Source organism: Halichoerus grypus, chromosome 9 (genome assembly GCF_964656455.1).
Source record: "Halichoerus grypus chromosome 9, mHalGry1.hap1.1, whole genome shotgun sequence".
Taxonomy (NCBI): Eukaryota; Metazoa; Chordata; class Mammalia; order Carnivora; family Phocidae; genus Halichoerus; species Halichoerus grypus.
Window position 1 is genome coordinate 73,187,598 of NC_135720.1, and position 22,316 is coordinate 73,209,913.

At 44.7% G+C, this 22,316-nt stretch overlaps 1 protein-coding gene across 1 annotated transcript in view; it reads right to left on the reverse strand.

The window, feature by feature from the left end:
* The window catches only part of MRAP2 (melanocortin 2 receptor accessory protein 2), a 43,257-nt gene extending 22,619 nt beyond the window's left edge, over positions 1–20,638 (reverse strand). Inside the window, exon 1 of the mRNA XM_036101003.2 lies at positions 20,480–20,638. The gene's annotated coding sequence lies outside the window, so the exon portion shown is untranslated. The remainder of the gene's footprint in view (positions 1–20,479) is intronic.
* Positions 20,639–22,316: the final 1,678 nt, after the last annotated feature.

Here is a 22,316-nt window from a genome sequence, read left to right on the forward strand (position 1 = left end):
GTGGCAAAGAGAAAAGAGGTCAACAAAAGCCCCATAATGGGAGAAGATCCTCAGTGGAAGCCTGAATCTTGCCTACTGCTTACTCCTAAAATTTGTCCTATTCTCAGGATGTCTCGAGTGTCTTCTTTGTGATGATTTTAGATTTAAAAACTCTGACTTCTTTGAAACAAGAGGTTGCGCTGCACAGCATGGATGCCAAAGGTGACAAATCAACAGAGCCAGTATTCAATATTGAGCATCTACTGTGTGCAAGACACTGTACATTATGAGACGGAAGAAGATGCTTGAGATACAGGTACAGACCCTACAGACCTGGCTTTATATTGGGGAAAGAATACAAAGTAACAAATAGAAGTAATAGAAGGAAAAATTTGAATGAAAGATCAGCCAAAACCAAGATTCACTGAGAAGTCACAACCACTGGGTCCCACCCCTAAGAACTTTCTGAAATTCCCCTTCTTCTACCCACCTTGGGTCAGCATCACCCGCTGCTGCCTCTAGGGCCCAACCCCAGAGAAGTTGAGGCAAAATCACCATCACCATCACCCCTCTGCCCCAAGGCATAAATCTCACCTTTCCCTTTCCTTTCTTCCCTAATCCCCAGTCCTGGACCCCACAGAAACAGACTCTAACCCCTCAGTATCATATTGTTCAAAGGATAGTGTGCTCTGATCCAGAGATAGAGGCTAGTATCAGAACTGGAGTGTTACTGTGAGTGCCCAGCCAGACAAATCATTCCTTCAAAGGGAGAAGAGAATGTACCGTTTCTGATTTGGAAAAGAAAGCTATACAAATTTTAAGAAAAGCTGACCTTCAAGGAAGTATTCAGTAGCCTTTCTAACACCAGCACAAAAACAACATAAAACCATTACCACAGTATTATCTTTGGTCTTTTTATTATTTGAATAAGAGATTATTTCCCTTGATGAAATAAATTTCCTCAGGAAATGAAAATAACTCAAACCTAAGAAACACTATGCTTGTTTATGAGCACTTCCTCCAGAAGGAAAGAATTGTGTCTGTGAGAGAAGAGTAGCTCTTCAGGTGTAGGGTTCAGAGATAAATGGCAGATTCGGACAAACATAATGCGCATTTGAGAATTTTAAGAATTTCACACCATGCAGGGAAGATACTAGATTTGAAGCTGGAAGACCAGGGTCTTCACATTTGCTCTACGTCCATTTGATATGTTGCCAGGAAATGGTTCTGGCTACGGTCACTAGTAGACACCATCATCACCCACCTGGCCCCCTTCTCAAGCTGCCTCACTGGTTTTTCTGCTTCTACTCTTACTGACCAATTGTAATCCACTCTTCACCTATCAGCCAGGGATTTAAAAAAAAAAAAAAAATGTCCTTTTCATTCCTTTGCTTAATATTTTTAATGGCTTCCCATTGCTCTAAGGACAAAGTCCAAAATCTTTGAAAGGTCCTACAAGGTCATGACTTAGGTCTTAGTGTCTCCTCTTATCTTGCCTCATACCCTATCAAACCATGCTTGCATTTCCTGCAGTTCCTTGGAGACTTCCTGCTCTGTGTTCCCTGCACACATGCTCTTCCCTCTGGCAAGAGTATGCCTCCCACCAGCCCATCCTAACCCATTCCTCCTTTCCTGCTTATGCTTATCTACACTAGGGTGGGCAAATCTGGACTACCGCCTGTTTTTGTACAACCTCCAAGTGAAGAATGTTTTTATATTTTTTCATGGTTGGAAAACAATTTTTTTTTTTGAGAGAGAGAGAGAGAGAGAGAGAGAGAGCGTGCCTGCGTGCACATGAGCAGGGGGGAGGGGCAGACGAAGAGGGAGAATCTTAAGCAGGCACCACACCCAGCATGGAGCCTGACACGGGGCTCAATCTCACAACCCTGAGATCATGACCTGAGCTGAAATCAAGAGTTGGATGCTTAACTGTCTGAGCCACCAGGTGCTCCTGGAAAATAATTTTTTAAATAATATTTTGTGACATAATAAAATTATACGAAATTCAAATATTGGAGTCCATAAATAAGGTTTTATTGGAACACAGCCACCCCTGTTTGTTTTTGTATTTTTTTATGGCTTCTCTAGCATTACAACAGCAGAGCTGGGTAGTGGCAACAGAGATAGTATGGCCCAAAAGCCTAAAACATTTACTTTCTGGTATTTTATAGAAAAAGTTTGCCAACCCTCCTTTAGAGCAATGGCGGGGGGCGGGGGCCGGGGAAGATCTAAGTTTCAATTTTCCCATCAGGAAAATGAAGATGATAACAGTACCTATTCCATGGAGTTGCTGTAAAGATTAAATGTGATGTTACATGAAGTACGGGTAGCCGGGACCCAGTTAAGATCAATACATAGTAACCAGCACTATTGTTATAAGCTAAGAAATGCTAGTCTGGGATAGAAAAGCCTAGGCCTCTTCTTCAAGCATCACCAACTCTCCTGCCAGCCAACTCCTATCAAACTCACCATGTGGGTTCATTGATCTGTGCGCCCTAGACAAATGAATAAAACTGTAATAAAAAATAACACAGAGGGCATTCATTTAGATGCTTTAAAAGTTTTAATGAGAAATATATGCATCATGGGATTCATGCTGTTCCATCAAGTCAAAAATATGGTAAGAATCTCTCCTGTTTTTTAAGGAAAATAATATGAAGTCTGGTTTGATCATCTCATTTTTATTGGAAATCAGGTATTACAGCCAGTGTAATAAGCACTGCAGAGGGAGGCCCTAGACTTCATCTAGTATCGAAATAGACAACAGAAAAATAGCAAAAAAGGACATAAAACACTGAAGGAAATAAAGATGGGAGTGTTTTCCAATCTCTGTGTAAGGTGTTCTCCACATCGGTACCTAACGGTGAGCCCCACCTGTGGCTGCCCAGGCCCACACACCCAGCAGGTCTCCCTGCGACTCTCTCGGGTCAGAAGGAAGCATTAGGGCCACCCTTACAGGGCTGGCCAGGAGCTAGCAAACAGACTATGTCTGTACAAAACATCAGACATCAAGAGATCTCAACCCCTGGGACACCTGGGTGGCTCAGTCGGCTAAGCGTCTGCCTTCGGCTCAGGTCATGATCCCAGGGTCCTGGGATCGAGTCCTACATTGGGCTCCCTGCTCTGCGGGGACCCTGCTTCTCCCTCCGCCTGCCACTCCCCCTGCTTGTGCTCGCTCTCTCTCTCTGACAAATAAATAAATAAAATCTTTAAAAAAAAAAAAAAGAAAGAAAGAAATCTCAACCCCTTACCTACCACAGAGAAAGTGTTTTTTCATTGCTTCTTTTACTCTCCCTTATACCATTCCTGTTCATCTACATGAACTATTTAGGGATGGCTAGGGAGCAAGGGGTCATACAAGTCACATGTGCAGAGATCCTGAAAGTGGAAAGTCCGTCCTTTAAGAGAGGAGCAAAGTGCTGGCCTGGAGACAAGAGGGAGTGAAGAGCAGAGCCAGACTATCAGCGGTTCTCCAGGGAAGCAGAATGAAATGCTAGACAACTTCTGCCATCATTTTGGTAGCTTTTAGATAACAGGGGGTGGGATGGGGGGTGGGGGGAGGCTTTTGTTTTCGCTATTTCATCTAGGTTCTTGAATCCCAATTAGATTGGGGGGCCAGCGCCTCTGGCCTTCCCTCTCAAGCAGTCACCTAGCACCCTTGAAAAAGCCCATGAGGCAACAGTTTTCATCCAAGTCTCAAGTTGATTAGCTTGGGCCACCAAATACACAAGGACAAGAAATAAACAGAAGGCTGGCGTCTGGCCGGATTTTGTACGCTGTCCATTTTTTGAAGCCCCGAGTTGCCTGTCTGAGTTTTGCAGAAACAGAAGCTGGCACTGATTGACCGTTTGGAAAATACCAGCACATCCGGGCAGCCGGCCCCAGAGTCTGATACTTGCACTACAGGGGGGAAGCGATGTCTGGGCCATACCTCCCACCTCCCGGGGTGGGAGAGGCAGTGGGCACCGCAGCCCACTCACGGGGGTGCTTGCTGGGAGCAGGCAGCTGCTAGCCCCTGAAGCCAGCGAACTGGAGGTGCGGCGCTCAGCCAAGCGGCTGCCTTCTGTGCCTTTGGGGCTCCTCAGCACCCCTCCCCAAATCTCTCTGCCCAATTTCTTCATTATATTAGCCTTGAGGGGTGTCTGCGGCCTGCTAACCGTGCTTTCTCAGTTTGGGTTTGAGATCTTCCTCCTTCCTCCAATCCTAGGCCTTGGCCTAAACTACCACATGCGCACATGGAGAAGGTTAACTTCCTTTTCAGGTGTGGTTTTGAGGTACGGTTGTGATTTTTCGTTATTGTTGCCGTTGGCAGGCGTGCTTTCAGCTGTTCCTCCAGGAAGCTTGCTTAGGATGCATTTCCTCTGGAAGAAGTTGCTTTTCATGAGGCTAATATAAGTGAGTAAAGGCCCTTCGCGGCCACCCTTGCAGGGCCATGATGGGTACACGTGCCAAGGGGGCTATTTCCTTGAAGTTGGACCTTGATTTCCATACTAAGGTATAAACATCAGTAGATGTGTTTTCCCAGTGACCACCAGTTCAGTCATAGGACTAGAACATTAAGGAGAGATCCAAAAGATGCCTATACACCCTAAAAAATGAGTGTGTGTGCACACACACACACACACACACACATACACAGCTGAGAGCACAGCAAGAAGGGCACTCGGAGAAGCTGCTGGCCAAGGTCACGGATCCAAAGCCTCACAGTAACCAGTATGCATGGAAGAAGACTGAATGACCCATTCAGATTTGAGATCAAAAGTCCCAGTTGCATGCTATCTTCTTTCCCTTCAATGCCCAAACTCCAATTGTAGGCATGCCAGCCAGGACGTCAACCTCTGTTCCAGCCTGGGCCATAAAGGTCTCTTTAGGTCTCATGTACTCATCTCTTTCTTCCTTCTATTCCTAGGAACAACTGTCCCCAGCAAAACACAGAGAAGTCACTCTCGTAATCCATCACCCTTTCTCTCTCCAAGCAAAGGCATTTGAGAAACCAAACATAAAGCCTGACTAGGCTGCATTCTGGCAGCTGAGGAGCCCGAGGTCAGAAGTTCTGAATTGCAGCTTTAGAAGCTTAGTCCCCTCATTGCACAGAGATGTGACTAGGCCCCCAAGTGAAGACTAATGGTGCACTCAGCTTACCTGCATCTCAGTGGGGTAGGACCACACAGAGATCAGATGAGAGTCTGCAAGCTATGAGTCAGGCTCATGATAGACCAGAGCCCCTGGGTATTCCTAAAGCATTTCCATAAGGCAACACATCCTAGCAAGGAAGTATGCTTTACCTTCTAAAATCAGAGCCTCTGCGGTCTCCTCCCAGGGCAGTGCTTAAAAAAGGCAGACATTTTCCCCCAGTGTACTTTTCCTTTTTATAGATTCTGTGTGAGCCACTACCTTCTACTTTTACTCATTTCTTTAATTTTCAAGTTTGCAGATTCCTTTTCTGTGAATCCATTTTAAGTCAGCAATTTTTTCCATGGAGTGTGGACTTTTATTTCTTTCAATTGAAGAAGTGTTACTTCTGGGATTTTGATGTCTTCTCCTCCTAACTACTATCTTTTGACTTGAGCGTGCATCTTTCTTTTGAAGTCTGCACCTCTGGCCATTCAGTTCAGCCTAGAGATATTACACACACACACACACACACACACACACACACACCACACACACACCTCTTCCCTTCTCAAATGGACATATTCCCACATTTCTTCACACTATCAAGTTTTATGCTGTTCCTGGGTATTTCCAAGAAAGTACTCAGTTACCCAGCAGACCTCAAAAATATGGCGACTGACAGCTAACAGAGAAATTCTGGATGCATCGTCTTCCTGTCTATCCCCACATCTTTGCTGCACAGTGGCAACTTGTTTCCAGGAGCAAAACAGGGAACAGCATGTGTTCTCAAGCCTGAAGACTACCCCGGTCTTAAAATCAGAATCAAGGCCAAAAAAGGAACAACTTCCAAAGCCAGAAACAGGACTTCATATTTTGTGCAGATAAATATTCAGTCAACATCTGAAATGGAGAGATGCTTAATTAACAAGTGGGCATCCTTCCTCCACCTGCTGGCGCCTCAAAGAGGACAGTGGTCTGGACTCCTAAATCCAGCTCCTTCACTTATGCCCTGGGCAGCCACAGAGTAGTCAACAGACTAGAAAGTAATTTAAAGTTAGCATTTCCTGACTCTGTTCAGTCCAGCAAATGGTTACTGCACAGACTACTAGGTGCTGGGACACAATGACTATCTGTGAGCCCTTCGGAGATGTCTTTGGAGATGGCAACAGATCTTTGCATCACACCGTAGTACAGGCGATGCTAGGACCACACGGACCAGTCCTCCAGTGGCGTTCTCCTCCCTCCGGTGTCTTGTCCGTAAGCACCAACAGGGCAGGGCCTCCTCTGCTTTGCTCACCGCTGTATTTCCAGCAACTCACACAAGGGCTGGCTCAGAGCAGAAAGGCAATAAATACTTGTTGATTCAGTTTCTCATTCTGTGGAGAAGCCATAGAATTATCTTTTTTCTTTTTTTTTTTTTTAAGATTTTATTTATTTATTTGAGAGAGAGAGAGAATGAGAAAGAGAGAGAGCATGGGGCGGGAGGGTCAGAGGGAGAAGCAGACTCCCTGCTGAGCAGGGAGCCCAATGCGGGACTTGATCCTGGGACTCCAGGATCATGACCTGAGCCGAAGGCAGTCGCTTAACGATCGAGCCACCCAGGTGCCCGAATTATCTTCTTTCGTTCTCTTACTCCACCCTGAACTTGAGAGCAGAGTTCTCCCATTCTAACAGAAACTTCAATTGGACAGGGAGAAGAACATCATACCCACACGGAGGGGAAATAACACCGCAGAAAGAAGCTGGGAAGCCTCCATCTGGAAAGGATTTTCCAAAAAGAGAGATGAGGCATGGATGGGAGGTAGGCGTGGGGAAGGCAGGCACGCTGTCCCCAGCAACCGCACGTCAGCCCCAGCTCTGAAGATTTAGCAAGCTGGGTTTTTACAGTTCTCCAAGGGTGAGAAAGGTAATGAACTGAGTCACACTGACCAAATGTAGGAGAATGATTTATAACCATAGCATCAGTTTGGTGAATTACAATAAGGAATAAAATGGCCAAGGAGACCAGAGCACATGCTTCACATGATTTGGGAAGCAAACTTTAAGATCCAAAGATTTACTGATGACTGTGGAATTAGGGCAAGGGAGTTATGTAATATAATAAAACAGGGCTCTACTCCTCCACCCCACCACAGGATGCTACACTGCTTGTCCTATATCCCAACACGGATGTCCTACTGTAGCCAAAGTGAGGCCACTCCTGTGGCGGGTTGAGGTCCCACCCCAGAAATGCATTAAGTTTAACTCCCACCTCTTTCTACATCTTGCTTTCCTTGGTCTGGACTTCAAGGAATTCTAGGCATATTGAGCGTATCAGTGGAATCCCAAGCTGACCACTCTGTTACAGTAAGGTTTGCTGGGTCCCCGATGCTTCCATTTATTTTTGCTCTATTCCGGAGCCTTCACAAAAAGTATGTTTAAAAGTACTAGAGTCAAGTCAAAAAACCAACTATCAAAAAGCAGTGCTTTACCATGAGATATCACTTCACACCCATTAGGATAGCTGTTATATCAAAAAAAAAAAAAAAAAAAAAACCAACCAGAACATAAGTGTTAGCTAGGATGTAGAGAAACTGGAACCCTCGTGTGTTGCTGGTGGCAAGGTAAGGTGGTGCAACTGCTACCAAAGGTGATACAGCAGCTCCCTGAAAATGTCACCAGGGAACACCTTATAGCCCAGCAATTTCGCCTCTGGGAATATTCCCCAAAGAATTGAAAGCCGAGACTCCAACAGATATTCGTACACCAAGGTCCACAGCAACATGATTCACAATAGCCATAAGATGGAAGCCATCCAAATATAGATTGGCAGATGAGTGGATAAACAAAATATAGTAGGGACATGCAGTGGAATATTATTCAGCCTTAAAAAGAAATTCCGACACACGCTACAGCATGGATGAACCTTCAAAACATGATGCTACGTGAAATAAGCCCGAGACACAAGGCAAATATTGCATGACTGCCGTTATATGAGCTACCTAGAGTACTCACATTCATGGAGACAGAAAGCAGAATTGTGGCTGCTGAGGGCTGGGAGAAGCCGGGAATGGGAAGTTATTATTGGGTGGATACAGAGTTTCAGCTTGGGATGATGAATACGTTCTGGAGACAGGTAGTGGTGATGGTTGCACAACAATGTGAATGTTATGTTAAATACATTTTACCAAAATTTTTTAAAGTTCTAAGAACTTTCTTAATAAGAAAATAATAAAAATCAGCGCTTCCCACCCAATGTACTTGAGGGAAGTGTAATTGAGAGCTCCCCAAAACAAAAGACCCCCCCCTGGGGACATCCAGGCCCCCCTCACCGGGGCCGGGGGGTCCTTCCTCTATGGCCAACCTTCAAGTTGTATTCAGCTCTGCTCTTTTGAGAGGCTTTGTGGTGATTCCTTTCCATGTAAAAGGAACATTCTGTCTAGGCCGTGGGGAATCCTCCTTCTCCGTGACGCAGAGAGCCATGGGCAGCTGCGAGAATACGGGTGCTGCCCTAGCTGCGGTCCTCTTACCTCCACCAGTCCTAGAAATGCACTGACCGCTTCCCAAGCTCTCCTTGTGACCAGCTTCACCTTCTATAGTCCCTGTCATTAGCCAACCTCATTTCAGCAGAAGTCCAGTATCAGTTACGGTTCCAAAGCTTCCAGAGCATTCTTGTGGATTACATTTAGAGTCACTAAGAGGACAGGGCACCTGGGTGGCCCAGCCGGTTAAGCTGCTGGCTCTTGATTTCTGCTCAGGTCCTAACCTCAGGAATGTGAGTTCAAGCCCCCTGACGGGCTCTGCACTCAGCGAGGCCTCTGCTTGAGGATTCTCTCCCTCTGCCTCTGCCTTTTCCCCCCAGCTCACGCACATGCTCTCTCTCCCTCTCTCAAATAAATAAATAAATCTTAAAAAAATAATAATAAAGTCACAAAGAGGAAGCATGTAATCTCCTAACGTCAGTTCTAGTCTCTGGGGAATGTTAACTGGAGACCAGCCAGAATTCGTGGACCTGGGAAACGGGACTGCCGACATTTTTATTTTGCCAAATAAGGACATTTTTTGAAAATAACTATTATTAATAATTAGCATCCTTATAAGAAAAGTCATTTGAAGCACCTTCCAAATGAGGAAAAGATAATCTCATAGGAAAGGTGGCCCCCATTTTCATAGGAAGCAGATAGTTTTATGCGGGTGTGCATCACACCGCCTCTGTCCACTGCGCTCACATGCTAGCTGCCTGAAGCAGCTTACAGCTTCATTCTCTCTGAAAGCAAAGGAAAGGACTGAAAGGAACGTGGTGAGATTTTTTTCTACAGAACCTATGATTCTGTAACTTAACTACCAAGATGCTTTCCATCTGCATCACAAAATCAATGATGTGTGTCTATTTGTAAAAACTGTGTGTGTGTGCACATGAGTGTGTATATATACAATGCAATACAGGTATGGTGCTCTCGCAGGCTGAACTGTGTCCCCCTAAAATTTGTATGTTGTAGCCCTAACCCCCGCATACCTCAGAATGTGGCTATATTTGAAGACGGGGTCTTTAAAAAAGTAAGTTCGAATGAAGCCATTAGGGTGGGCCCTAATCCAGTCTGACTGGTGTTCTTACAGGAAGTGAGGACACAGAGAGACACCAAGGCCACCTGGGCACAGAGGGACAACCATGTGAAGGAGGCAGCAAGAGGAAGGTCACCTACAAACCAAGGAAAAAGGCCTGGAACAGATCCTTCCCTTAGTTCGCAGAGGAAACCAACCTTAACCCCTTGATCTTGGACTTCCAGTCTCCAGAACCGTAAGAAAATAAATTTCCGTCATTTAAGCCACTCAGTCTTTGGTATTTCCGTATGACAGCCCTAGAGAACTAATACAGCTTAGATGAATTAAATACACTGTCCTAGAAAGTCCATTAAAAATGACTTACATTATACTAACCACTTCTATTGTAACTAAACAACAAATATATTTCTGGAAAGAAAAGCATTTTTAAAATGTTATTAATCTATCCCACTATGTCATCTTTACCAAATACATTTATGACATTCCCATCAACATGTCTTTCAAGAAGAAAGAGCGCTAGTTTTGTACATGCTAAAATTAGTATGGGTCAATTCAGCCCAACGAGGGTATTTTAAACACAATGAGCTCAACTATGAAAGATGTAGTAGACGTTGAAAAGTCAAGGCCTGTGCCCTCAAAGAATCTGGGCTTGTCTTTGAAACTAAACTCTCCTCTGCTGAATGTCACCCCTTCAAATACACACGCACAGAGGTTAAGGTGCAACACAAAAACCTGATGACACAGGCAGACAACAGGTGAACAGGCTCATCCTTATAGCAAAGGAGCCAGGCTGGGGAGGGCTCAAAGACAGTCAGTCCTCTGAGCCTTTGCCCACTCTATTCCACCTGCCAACCTGGACTGCCATCTACCCCCACTCAGGATGCCTGCCAACCTTTGAGAATAGAGCTCAGTCACCACTTCCCTCACAGAGTCCTGCCCAAGCCCAAGACGACTGTGTCCCTTCCTTCAAATCCCGTCACATGAAGTACCTGAATCTCTCACTTTAGTAAGGAGAGTATAAATCAGACTCCCTCAGGATCAGACTTGGCCTCTCACCGAACTCTTCTGCTGATTTATAGAGCTGCTACTATAAAACATCACAGCCAGGTGAATTACCATTTTAACAGTACTAGGGAAAGAAGCACCATTTCCATTTTAATTAGCAGAGTTTGGGAAACACTTGGCATAATAGGGCTAAGGAGAGTGAGACTGGCCATATCTTAAATCACTTTGAGGATGATCTGGCAAACAAGCCAACTTTGTATTTATTGCTCATGCTGTCTCCAAACAGCACACACTGTTCTTTGCAGCCCTAAGCTGAATCATTCTTTTTGACAACACAAGCCAAAAGGAGAAGGACCAGGTATTTCAATATCTCTGTTCCACAGAAAAGGAAATGTAAACTAAAGTCGAGGTTTATGTAAGGGCTCCAGACAGAGCCACCAGAAGGCTAAATTTTCTAGTGATTTTCTCATCCTCCTCAGGCTGGGATTCTGAAATTAAGGGGTGTGTCTTTTCTAGTCCCTCCTCCTGCCCTACCACTGCCAACCTCCTACAACCCCTGATGATAAGCAAACGTAGTCTGGTAGAGCAAGGCCAGCCAGGCTCCAGGCTCCCCGGGGCCTCCTCATCTGCAGGGAGGGGCCCGTCGGAAGAGAGCCAGAGGGAACCCACCACAGGGAGGGTCAGAAAGCCGGTTCCCCGCTCTGCCTGCCTAGGTACTGGGGATGTCAGCCCCCCAAGTCTCGGGACATACCTGGCTCATCCTCCTGGAGCATCAGTTTTAAAAGAAGACTTGAAAGATGATTTTTTTATATTAAACAAGTACAGATATGTTATAGAGTAAACTGCAAATATCAAATGAATGTTCAAGATAAACACAGACTTGCTGCTGGTAGCCTTGGCCTCTGCTTCAGGTGCCCAGAAATACACGTTAACCATCCTCTCCTGTTGAGGCAAATTAATGGAGATTTTAGAGGAGCACTGGTAGGAATATATGTCGGTTTACATGATACAGTTTCCAGATCTCCAGATCCTCATCTGTTTCTTTCCTTTTTTGTTGTTGTTTTTTGTTTTTTGATTCACACAAGAGAATTATATTTTGGGGGGAAATCTGCACAAAGGTTTATAGAAAGACAGGTGCCATATCCACCCACATATCCTCACTTTTCTCAAAGTTTTCCTTCTTGATCAACCAGGCAACCGTAGAGTGAACTGTAGGAAGCAGCTCCTTCAGCTTGCCCCACCTTTGCCTTTAATTGTTGTTTTTGCTGTTACCGAGGACGTGAGGAAAACAAAGGCATCTTTGAAGAGAATAATTATTTGAAGCTTATAAATTATTTTCACTTGAAGGGTTATAAAATTTGCTAGTGTTCTCTAGTCAGGTGAACATCCCATAGATCTTGGTAACAGAGACACAAGCAACAATTCAACCCAGACTTTAACATCCATAATTTTAGCGTTTCATAAAAAGATGCTCAACTTCTGCTTTTCTTTACTTCACATCTCGGCAACACCATAATGGATAGAAGAATCACGTTTGCAAGGAAGGAGAAGCCAAAAATGCATACTTTACTCTCTTTCTAATAGGACTAAGCATTTCTTATTCTCCAGTCAGGAAGAAAAGTCACTTTGCACCCTGAGATAAGCCAAAAATAACATGACCATCCTGTTTGAAAGTTGGTCCCCAAAATAATAAAACCTTGAACATGTCCAATAGGCCTGAAGTCCCTAAGGAAAAACAATTTCTTTCCTGACTGTTTGCTATGGAATATCTGAAGATAAGTCATGACTTTGGGGGAATGTGGTGATCACGTGCAAAAGTTGCCTTCAACTATTAACAAGAGACTAATGGACACTTGAGAACTCTGATATTATGGGGTATTTTCTTTCAAGTATTTATTGTGTTTTTATTTGATGAGCCAGTCTTCTGAAGCCTGACTCCCTTGCACTCTGGGCAAGTAAACATTTTCTTTCCTTTTCTAAATGCTCCTACCTCCAAGTCTGAAGTGCATGCAACAGCAAGCAAACAGACCATTACTCTTTACTATTTCAACCCAAGCATATATAATCCATACTCTGAGCTGGCACAACTGTGGGACCTGATCAAATGCCAATTTTATTCTTCTCTTCCATTGCCCTTTAAATATGGATTCAGTGGATTCATCCTCCCTGTCCTCAGACGAACACTTGGGTAGATCCCATGACTTTTCTGCTCAAGCAACCACTTCAAAGTTCCAAAAGAATTCAAATGTGCAGTCTGGAAATAAAAGAAACTCCATCCTGGTTATAACATTAAATGTCCTGGCCTATGCCAGCAACGTCCTGTTGTACGCTGCTCTCCTGCAGGGATTGGGGGAAGGTTGACCTCTTTTCTTTTTCTCTACCTTATGTGCAACTGCCGGCCAGTTTCTCACCCCAACAAGATCAAAGTAGGAGGACAGGACTGTATTAACTGTCTTCACACACTCTGTTTATGGGTGCGTTCGTGATATTCATTTTCCTTCAGCTGACTGCTCACTTTTACCTTAGCCTCTGGATTTCTGGAAACTCAAGCTGCTGGGTGCCCTCACTCTTGGGCTGAATTTACAGTGGCTCCAGGCCAGTCCTCTCTCCCACATGGTCCTACCTGGCCCGCAGGAAATCCTCCAGCATCTTTTGCCCTAACGAACTCTGAGAAGGCAGGTGATCCTACTGCCCAGGCCACCACATGAGCGCCAAATGCAGGAAACGCATTTACAGGTGAACCAGTGGTTCCTCAAAAGGCCCCCTCACTAGGTTTGGGATGAAGGAAATGATCTTTCCAAATAAATTTCTTTAACACAACCACCTCTCTTAATCCTCATATTCTTGAAGTAGCCAATGGGGTTTGTGACTTATGGAAAAGTTCTCAAATAGCTACATTAAAATTTCTACTTGGTGGTCTAGCACTTTCCTTTGGAATTTCAGATAACTTGAATGTGTGGCTCAGTCAAAACTTTGATTCAGTATCCTATTTACATACACACACGTACCAATGTTTAGGATAGACTATTAATTTCCAGTTATTTTTAAAGTTCATTTTACTCTTATCTATCTAATAAAGTTGAGGAATTTGAACACTGAAAGGGGCATTTAGGGACATACAAGTCAGTACTCCCTCACTGGTGGGGAATCCTGTCCCAGTTCTGACACGAGATCACCCAACATTGGCTTGATCTGATACTGGGAACATACCTACTTGTCTTCCTCAGATATCTGAGGACTGGCCTTACAACTGGCCAAGGCTCCTCTCTGGCAGGTTAAACACTCACTGTTCCTCATATGGCCTAGTCTTCAGACCCTCATCATCCAAGTCATCTTCCCCCCCTCTGGATGCTGCAAAGTTAGTTTCTGTCCTCTATTAAGGGGCCACCAGAAGGGGACGCTATGTGGAGGGACTGTGGGCTCCCTTGATCCAGTCGCTGTAGGTTGGGGGTAGATGGTAGTGTTAAGGGCCCAGGTTCCCTGCTCTACTACTTACTGGCTATGTAATCTTAGGCAAATTACTTAAACCTTCTGTGCTTTAGCCTCTTTATCTGTTAAATGAGAATGGTGATAATTGTTTTCCCTACTTCATGGGGTTGATACAGGGATTGAGATAAAATTACAAAACACTCATAAATGTGCTTGGCACATAATAAGCTCCATACAAATGTCTATTAAAAAAAGGTCTGTCCTTGTCAGTGCAACCCAAGTTTGCTACTGAGAAGCTACTTCACATTATGGTCCATTCAGAGCTTGGCAGGGGTGGAGGGGGTGCAGCACTGAAATTCCTGGGATTCTTTTCTTTCACGTGAATTGCTGCCCAGTGGGGCCACTCCATCTTTTACTTTTTAAATTGACTGTGAACCTAAATGCAGGGCTAGAACTTCAACCTTCTGAGAGCTCAACCTTCTGTATTATTGTCTCTTGTCCAGATATAAAATGTGTCTCATGGAGTATCCCTCTAGATTTATAGTTGCCACATCTCTGATAAATGTCCCCTCTATCTTTCTCCTGATGAATAATACCCAGAGGTGCAGGGACAGGGACAGAGCCTTGTTGTACATCCTCTCTTCCCCTACTTTATCCTTAGGGACAGAATGAGACTTTGTAAAATGCTTCTGGCAAAAGCAGGACACACTTTGGAGCATCCATAATGGGAGTCAGGGACTAGTGACTGAATTATTTGTATGTCCCTAGCTTTGGGAAGCCCTGTTTGTAAAATGTAAAATAGCAACAGCCACCTAGCTGTGAGAAGTAAAGGAGACTACACTAGGAAGCACCTAGCCAAGTCACTGTCACACTGAAGACATTAGAAGGTCAAAAATAAACATTCTCCAGAAGAGATCACATATTAGGCTGACCACAACATTATGAAACTTGAAGTCAACCACAAGAAAAAAATCTGGAAAGACCACAAATACATGGAGGTTAAATAACATGTTACTAAATAATGAGTTGGTCAAACCAGGAAATAAAAGAAGAAATAAAAAAAACTATATGGAAACAAATGAAAATGAAAGCACAATGGTCCAAAACCTTTGGGATGCAGCAAAAGCGGTCCAAAGAGGGAAGTTTATAGCAAAACAGGCCTACCTTATGAAGCAAGAAAAATCTCAAATAAAAATCGAATCTTACACCTACAGGAGCTAGAAAAAGAACAAAAAACAAAGCCTAAAGCCAGCAAAAAGAAGGAAATAATAAAGGTTATAGCAGAAATAAATGATATAGAAACTAAAAAGACTAATAGAACAGATCAATGAAACCAGGAGCTGGTTCTTTGAAAAACATCAACAAAATTGATAAACCTCTAGCCAGACTATTCAAGAAAAAAAGAAAAAGACTCAAATAAATAAAATTACAAATAAGAGGAGAAATAACCAACTCAACAGAAATACAAACAATTATAAGAGAATACTATGAAAAACTACATGCTAACAAATTGGACACCTAGAAGAAATGGACAAATTCCTAGAAACATATGCCTACCAAAACTGAAACAGGAAGAAATAGAAAACTTGAACAGACTGATAACCAGCAAAGAAATTGAATCAGTAATCAAAAAACTCCCAACACACAAAAGTCCAGAGCCAGATGGCTTCACAGGTGAATTCTATCAAACACTTAAAGAAGAGTTAATACCTATTCTTCTCAAACTATTCCAGAAAATAGAAATGGAAGGAAAACTTCCAATTCATTCTATGAGGCCAGCATTCCCCTGATAACAAAACCAGATAAAGACACCACAAAAAAAGAACTACAGGCCAATTTCTCTGATGAACATTGTTGCAAAAATCCTCAACAAAATACTCAGCAGACCAAATCTGATGATACAATAAAAAAATCATTCAACACAATCAAGTAGGATTTATTCCTGGGCTGCAAGGGTCGTTCAATTTACACAAATCAACATGATACATCACATTAATAAAAGAAAGGATAAGAATCATGTGATCATTTCAACAGATGCAGAAAAAGCATTTGATAAAGTACAACATTCATTCCTGATAAAAACCATCAACAAAGTAGATTTAGAGAGAACATACGTCAACATAATAAACATAATAAAGGCCATATATGGAAAAGCCCACAGCTAATATCATCCTAAATGGGGAAAGTGAGAGATTTTCTTCTATGATCAGGAACACAACAGGGATGTCCATTCTCACCACTTTTATTCAGTATAGTTCTGGAAGTCCTGGCCATAGCAATCAGACAACAAAAAGAAATAAAAAGGCATCCTAATTGGCAAGGAAGAAGTTAAACTTTCACTCTTCACAGATGACATGATAGTCTATGTAGAAAACCTGAAAGAGTCTACCAAAAAACTACTAGAACTGTTAAATGAATTCAGTGAAGTCACACGATACAAAATCAACGTACAGAAATCTGTTGCATTTCTATACACTAATAATGAAGCAGCAGAAGGAGAAATTAAGAAAACAATCCCATTTACAACTGCACCAAAAATGAAGAGATAGCCAGGAATGGTTTGGTCTGGGAATAAATCTAACCAAAGAGGTAAAAGATCTGTACTCTGAAAACTACGAAACACTGATGAAAGAGATTGAAAATGACTCCAAGAAATGAAAAGAGAACAATTATTGTTTTTATGCAACCTACTGCCCAAAGCAATCTACACATTCCTATCAAAATACCAACAGCATTTTTCAGACCTAGAACAAACAATCCTAAAATTTGTATGGAACCACAAAAGACCCCGAATAGCAAAGCAATCTTGAAAAAGAAATGCAAAGCTGGAGGCATCACAGTTCTGGACTTCAAGCTATATTACAAAGCTATAGTATTCAAAACAGTATGGTACTGGCACAAAAACAGACAAATAGATCAATAGAACAGAATAGAGAGCCCAGAAATGAACCCTCAGCTCTATGGTCAACTAATCTTCGACAACGCAGGAAAGAATATCCAATGGGAAAAAGACAATCTCTTCAACAAATGGTGCTGGGAAAACTGGACAACTACATGCAGAAGAATGAAACTGGACCATTCACTTTCACCACACACAAAAATAAACTCAAAATGGATTAGAGACCTAAATGTGAGACCTGAAACCATAAAAATCCTTGAAGGTAGCACAGGCAGTCATTTCTCTGACATCGGCTGAATCAACCTTTTCTAGATAGGTCTCCTGAGGCAAGAGAAACAAAAGCAAAAACAAACTATTGGGACTATATCAAAATAAAAAGCTTCTGCACAGTGAAGAAAACAATCAACAAAGCTAAAAGGCAGCCTATGGAATGGGAGAATATATTTGCAAATGACATATCTGATAAAGGGTTAGTATCCAAAATATATGAAGAACTTATAAAACTCAACACCCAAAAAACAAATAATCCAATTAAAAAATGGGCAGAAGACATGAACAGACATTTTCCCAAAGAAGACATACAGATGGCAAACAGACACATGAGGAGATGCTCAACATCACTCATCATCAGGGAAATGCAAATCAAAATAACAATGAGATATCACCTCACACCTGTCAGAACGGCTAAAATCAACTACACAAGAAACAAAATAGGTGTTGGTGAGGATGTGGAGAAAAGGGAATCCTCTTGGACTATTTGTGGGAATGCAAACTGGTGCAGCCACTCTGGAAAACAGTATGGAGGTTCCTCAAAAAGTTAAAAATAGAATCTACTACAATCTAGTAATCACGCTACTAGGTATTTACCCAAAGAATACAAAAACAATAATTCAAAGGGTTACATGCACCCCGATATTTATAGCAGCATTATCAACAATGGAAAGAGCCCAAATGTCCACCAACTGACGAATGGATAGAGAAGAAGTGGTGTATATATACAATGGAATATTACTCATCCATAAAAAAGGATGAAATCTTGGGGCGCCTGGGTGTCTCAGTTGGTTAAGTGTCTGCCTTCAGCTCAGGTCATGATCCCAGGGTCCTGGGTTCTGGTCCTGAGTCAGGTTCCCTGCTCAGCTGTAGCCTACTTCTCCCTCTGCCCCTCTCCCTGCTTGTCCTTTCTCTCTCTCTTCCAAATAAATAAAAATCTTAAAAAAAAAAAAAAAGAATGAAATCTTGCCATTTGCAATGACATGGATGGAACTAGACAGAGTATTATGCTAAGCGAAATAAGTCAGGCAGAGAAAGACAAATACCATATGCTTTCACTCATATGTGGAATTTAAGAAACAAAACAAATGAGCAAAGGGCAGGGGGAGAGGCAAACTGAGAAACAGACTCTTAGCTATAGAGAACAGATGGTTACCAGAGGGGAGGGGGTGGGGGAATGGATGAAATAGGTGATGGGGATTAAGGAGGGCACTTCTGATGAGCACCAGGTGATGTATGGAATTGCAGAATCACTATATTACACACTTGAAACTAATATTACACTGTATGCTAACTAACTGGAATTAAAATAAAAACTTTAAAAAAATAAATAAAAGGTCAAAAATAAGGGATTCAGAGGAATTCTCATTGGCAAAGTATCAGGCCTAGAGAAATAGGGTGGAGGAAGGCTACATTTTCTAGAATGCACAGATGATATAATTTGCACAGGAAAAGGTGACCCCCACCATGAGCAGAGTGGGGTGAGCCTAGAAGGATCAATGGGGGCAGCCAGGGAGAGGTGAGTACACCCCCACAGAGGCAGCAGGATAAACAACACAGAACAATACACACTCGTATTTCACAAAACAGTACTCTCCCTTACATATACAATGCACTCTGATGTTTTCTCTTCCCTTCTATTTAATTTGGTGTTTTAAAAAATGCTGGCGCAACTCACAACATTCATATTACCCTAATGAGTCATAATCCACATTTGAAAAGTGATGGATATGGCATGCCCCAAAGCAACCGGGTAAGTTGCTAGATGAGAGAAAGAAGTTAGTTTGGTATAAATTGTCTTTGCAAATCCTTTCCTAGGTGGTCTTGAGCTTTCTCCCTTAAAAATTTGCTCTGGAATGTTGCCAGGATTCAATATTTCCCTCTTCTGAAAAGTCTGGTTCAGTGCTCCTCTATCGAGCCTGCTGAAAGGTGATTGTGAACACTTACACTGCTCTAGGGTGTCTGTTATTTGGGCCTTGAGCAATCCAGCCCAGTCTTGGGTTTCAAGACCTCTTAAGGGGGTCTTATTTCTGTGCTCCCAGGAGCACAGGAAATAAACTGGGAGCAACTCTGCCTTCTCCTAAACCTGCTGATATCATCTCATCTTCCATAAACACTGCATGATCATCCTGATCAGAGCCTGACTCCTTGATGTGGGCACCCCAGCTCACGGTAGCCTCTCCATTCTGGACCTTACCCTTGGCAGGCCCAGGCCACTTTTCTGCCTGCATTCTTGGTAATGCACCCATGTGTACCTAAGGGACACTAGCCTCAGTAGTTTCCAGACCCCTACTTCCCACTATTGACTGGAGGATTCGGTTGGAAAACTCTCATATCTCAACCTAATTTTTTTTTCATGTGCAAACTGGCAATACTACCACTTACCTTTGGGGTTTTCATGAGGATTTATATATGGAAGTTCCCTTCTTTTTCCTGGGGTAGCATGGACAATTTCCCCCAAGCTCCCTTTGCTTTCAGGACACCATGAAATGTTTCCTTTTGTCATGAGATTAAATCCTGGGTAATAGCTGGGATTCCTCAAGTTTTCTAAACTGCTGCGGAAACCACAAAGCCTCAAAACAAGTTTCTAACGAGGCAACCTTTTTGTCTTCCTCAATTAATTATGCAGAAAGGATGGAAAAGGAAGAAAAATGAAACCGCTCTTTCCCTCTCATCAGTAAAATGACCTGCGGGCAGGCTCCCTAGTGCTAACGAAATGAATTAACTGTCAAGCCAGGGTTGATTCTGGGAACCCTGCCCGCTGCTGGGGGCGTGCACCCCGGGCCAGCGACCGACCGCGCATTTCCCCTGGACGCGCAGGGTCCCCGCGCCCAGAAGGGCTCTCCATTGTAGGGCACAGCGGTGGCAGGCAGGCCAGGACGCGGAAAGTTTTCTCACAGGCTGGAGAAGGTGTCCCACGGCCCTCCCAGCTGAGAGGAGGAAACCCGCCCAAGCCCTTAGCCCCGAGCTCCACCGCCTCCAGCCTTTCCGGACCGGCTGCGCCCGCGGGCTGCGAGCAAGGTCTTAAACTTGGGTGGTCTCCACGGGGTCTCACTCTTCCCCTGGGCACCCTCAAGCCCCGGTTCTCCCCTTCCCGCTCCCATCCTCCCAAACCCTCCCCCCCGCCCACTAAAAACCACCGCCAAACCCAATCGAGCCCGACTGCCTTCTCCCGAGCCTCCCGACCCCCCGTGCCGCGGCTCGGCGTGGCCCAGGGCGCCCCGTCCCGCCCGCGGTTACCGGCTGGCGCTCCCCGGCCCGCGGGCACCGCTCCTCCGAGGTGCGTGAGCGTCGCCACCGCCTCCACCTCCTCCGGCTGCCGGGGCCTCGGCGAGTCGCTCCTGGCGCTGCGGTGCGGCGGGGACGCGCGCTCCCGACCTGCAGCCCAGGCGGCAAGGGGCGCGGGGGCCGCCTCCGGAGCCCGGGGCCGCCGAGGCCAAGAGCAGGCGAGCTTTGCCCAGCCCCGCCCTGCTCACGCTGCCCCTCGCTGTCTGGATAAGAGCTTTCCGCGGGGAAAGGAAAAGGAATCAGAGAATTCTTTACCCTCCCCAGCTCTACAGTGGGTCCCTCAGGCCAGTTTTGACTAATGAGCTGAGAAAGGAGTGGGGTAACACGAATGTGATTTATGAGAAATCCTCAGCGCTGAGTTTAAGTTCATTAAGGCCGGGGTCCTCCACCATGAGCTACTGAAATTACCTCAATTTCAGTTCTGCCTTCTGCTTGCAGGTGCGGGTGCCAACGGACAGTCTAAATGTCCCCCAAAGAGGGCCCCAAAAGGATAGGACTGGGCCGAGAGTAGTTTCAAGTTAGCAGACGTGGCTCACTCCCCCCTTCCAGTAAATATTTACTGAGTCCGTATTCCAGGCCAGGCACTGATCTGAACATTGGGGAGACTACCTCCTGGACCTTATGATTCCAGTAAAGAGACACTCAGGAAACATAAATAGTGAAATAGGTAGCATGTGCAGTAGCAGTAAGAGCTATAGCGAAAAAATAACTCAGGGCATAAAGAATGTTGGGGGGGCGGTTTTAATTCGGTGGTCAGAGGTGGCCCCAAATGAAGGTGGCTCTTGAGTAAAGAACTGAAGATGGGAGAGGAAGTCCTGCTGGTACCTGGGGAGAAAGTGCGGGCTGCGCTGCTCGCACCGAGATGTTCTTTATTGTGTACAGCATTTCTTTTACTACTTGCCCGCACCATAGCAGGCCTATTATTGCCAGTTTACAAATGAGGACACTGTAGCTTAGGGAGGTTGAATGAATGGCCTGAGGTCACAGATTAGTAAATGGAGGAGCTCAGGAAGCCTGGTGCCCCAGAACCATGGTTTACGCAGGACCACAACCCAGTGGGGAAAATGCACCAAGAGCAGCACGCATGCCGGCTGGCGGCCATGGCATTAACTCCATCTCTCGGTGTCAGAAAAAGATTCCCCAGTTCACTGATTTTGTTAAGCAGCTAGTTTCATTACTGCGGGTAATATGAAATATTTTGCAAACCGCCTTGACAGCCCCGTGTATGATCCTCACCCTCATCCGCAGGCGGTTTAATTCTCAATGACACCATCTGGCCATCTGTGATGAGATTCATTAGTCCTTCCCTAACTCTGCGCACTGCTTCCAGCGGCACGCGCCTGTTTCTGCGGACACACTCCATCAGCCCCGCCTTGGAGCCCGCTCGGCGTGGCCGCAGGGCGAGGTGAAGCCATCCGAGAGAGCAGGGCGCCTGAGCTGGGGGCGCTGAGGCGACAGCGCCAGCCAGCCAGTCTCTGCCTTAGCAGTCAGAATCTGATGGCCTCTTTGGGGCAGAGCGCCAGTGGCTCATGAGGCCGAAAACAAGGGCATATTGTCCTGTGTGGTAGAGGCCACCAACCATCACTTTCAGGGGCTGGGGCTGCAGCTTCCAGGGCAGGCAACACCATCAATAGGATGGCCGACCTCCCGTTTCCCTCCCAGGTATCTCTGCCTTCCCATGGCTGCATCCATCCCCTTCTTCCCTCCCCCAGTGCCAGGAACATCTTCCCACCCGTCCTTCAAGGTCCACCCCAAATGCCACCTGTTTCAGGAAGCCTTCCTCATTGCC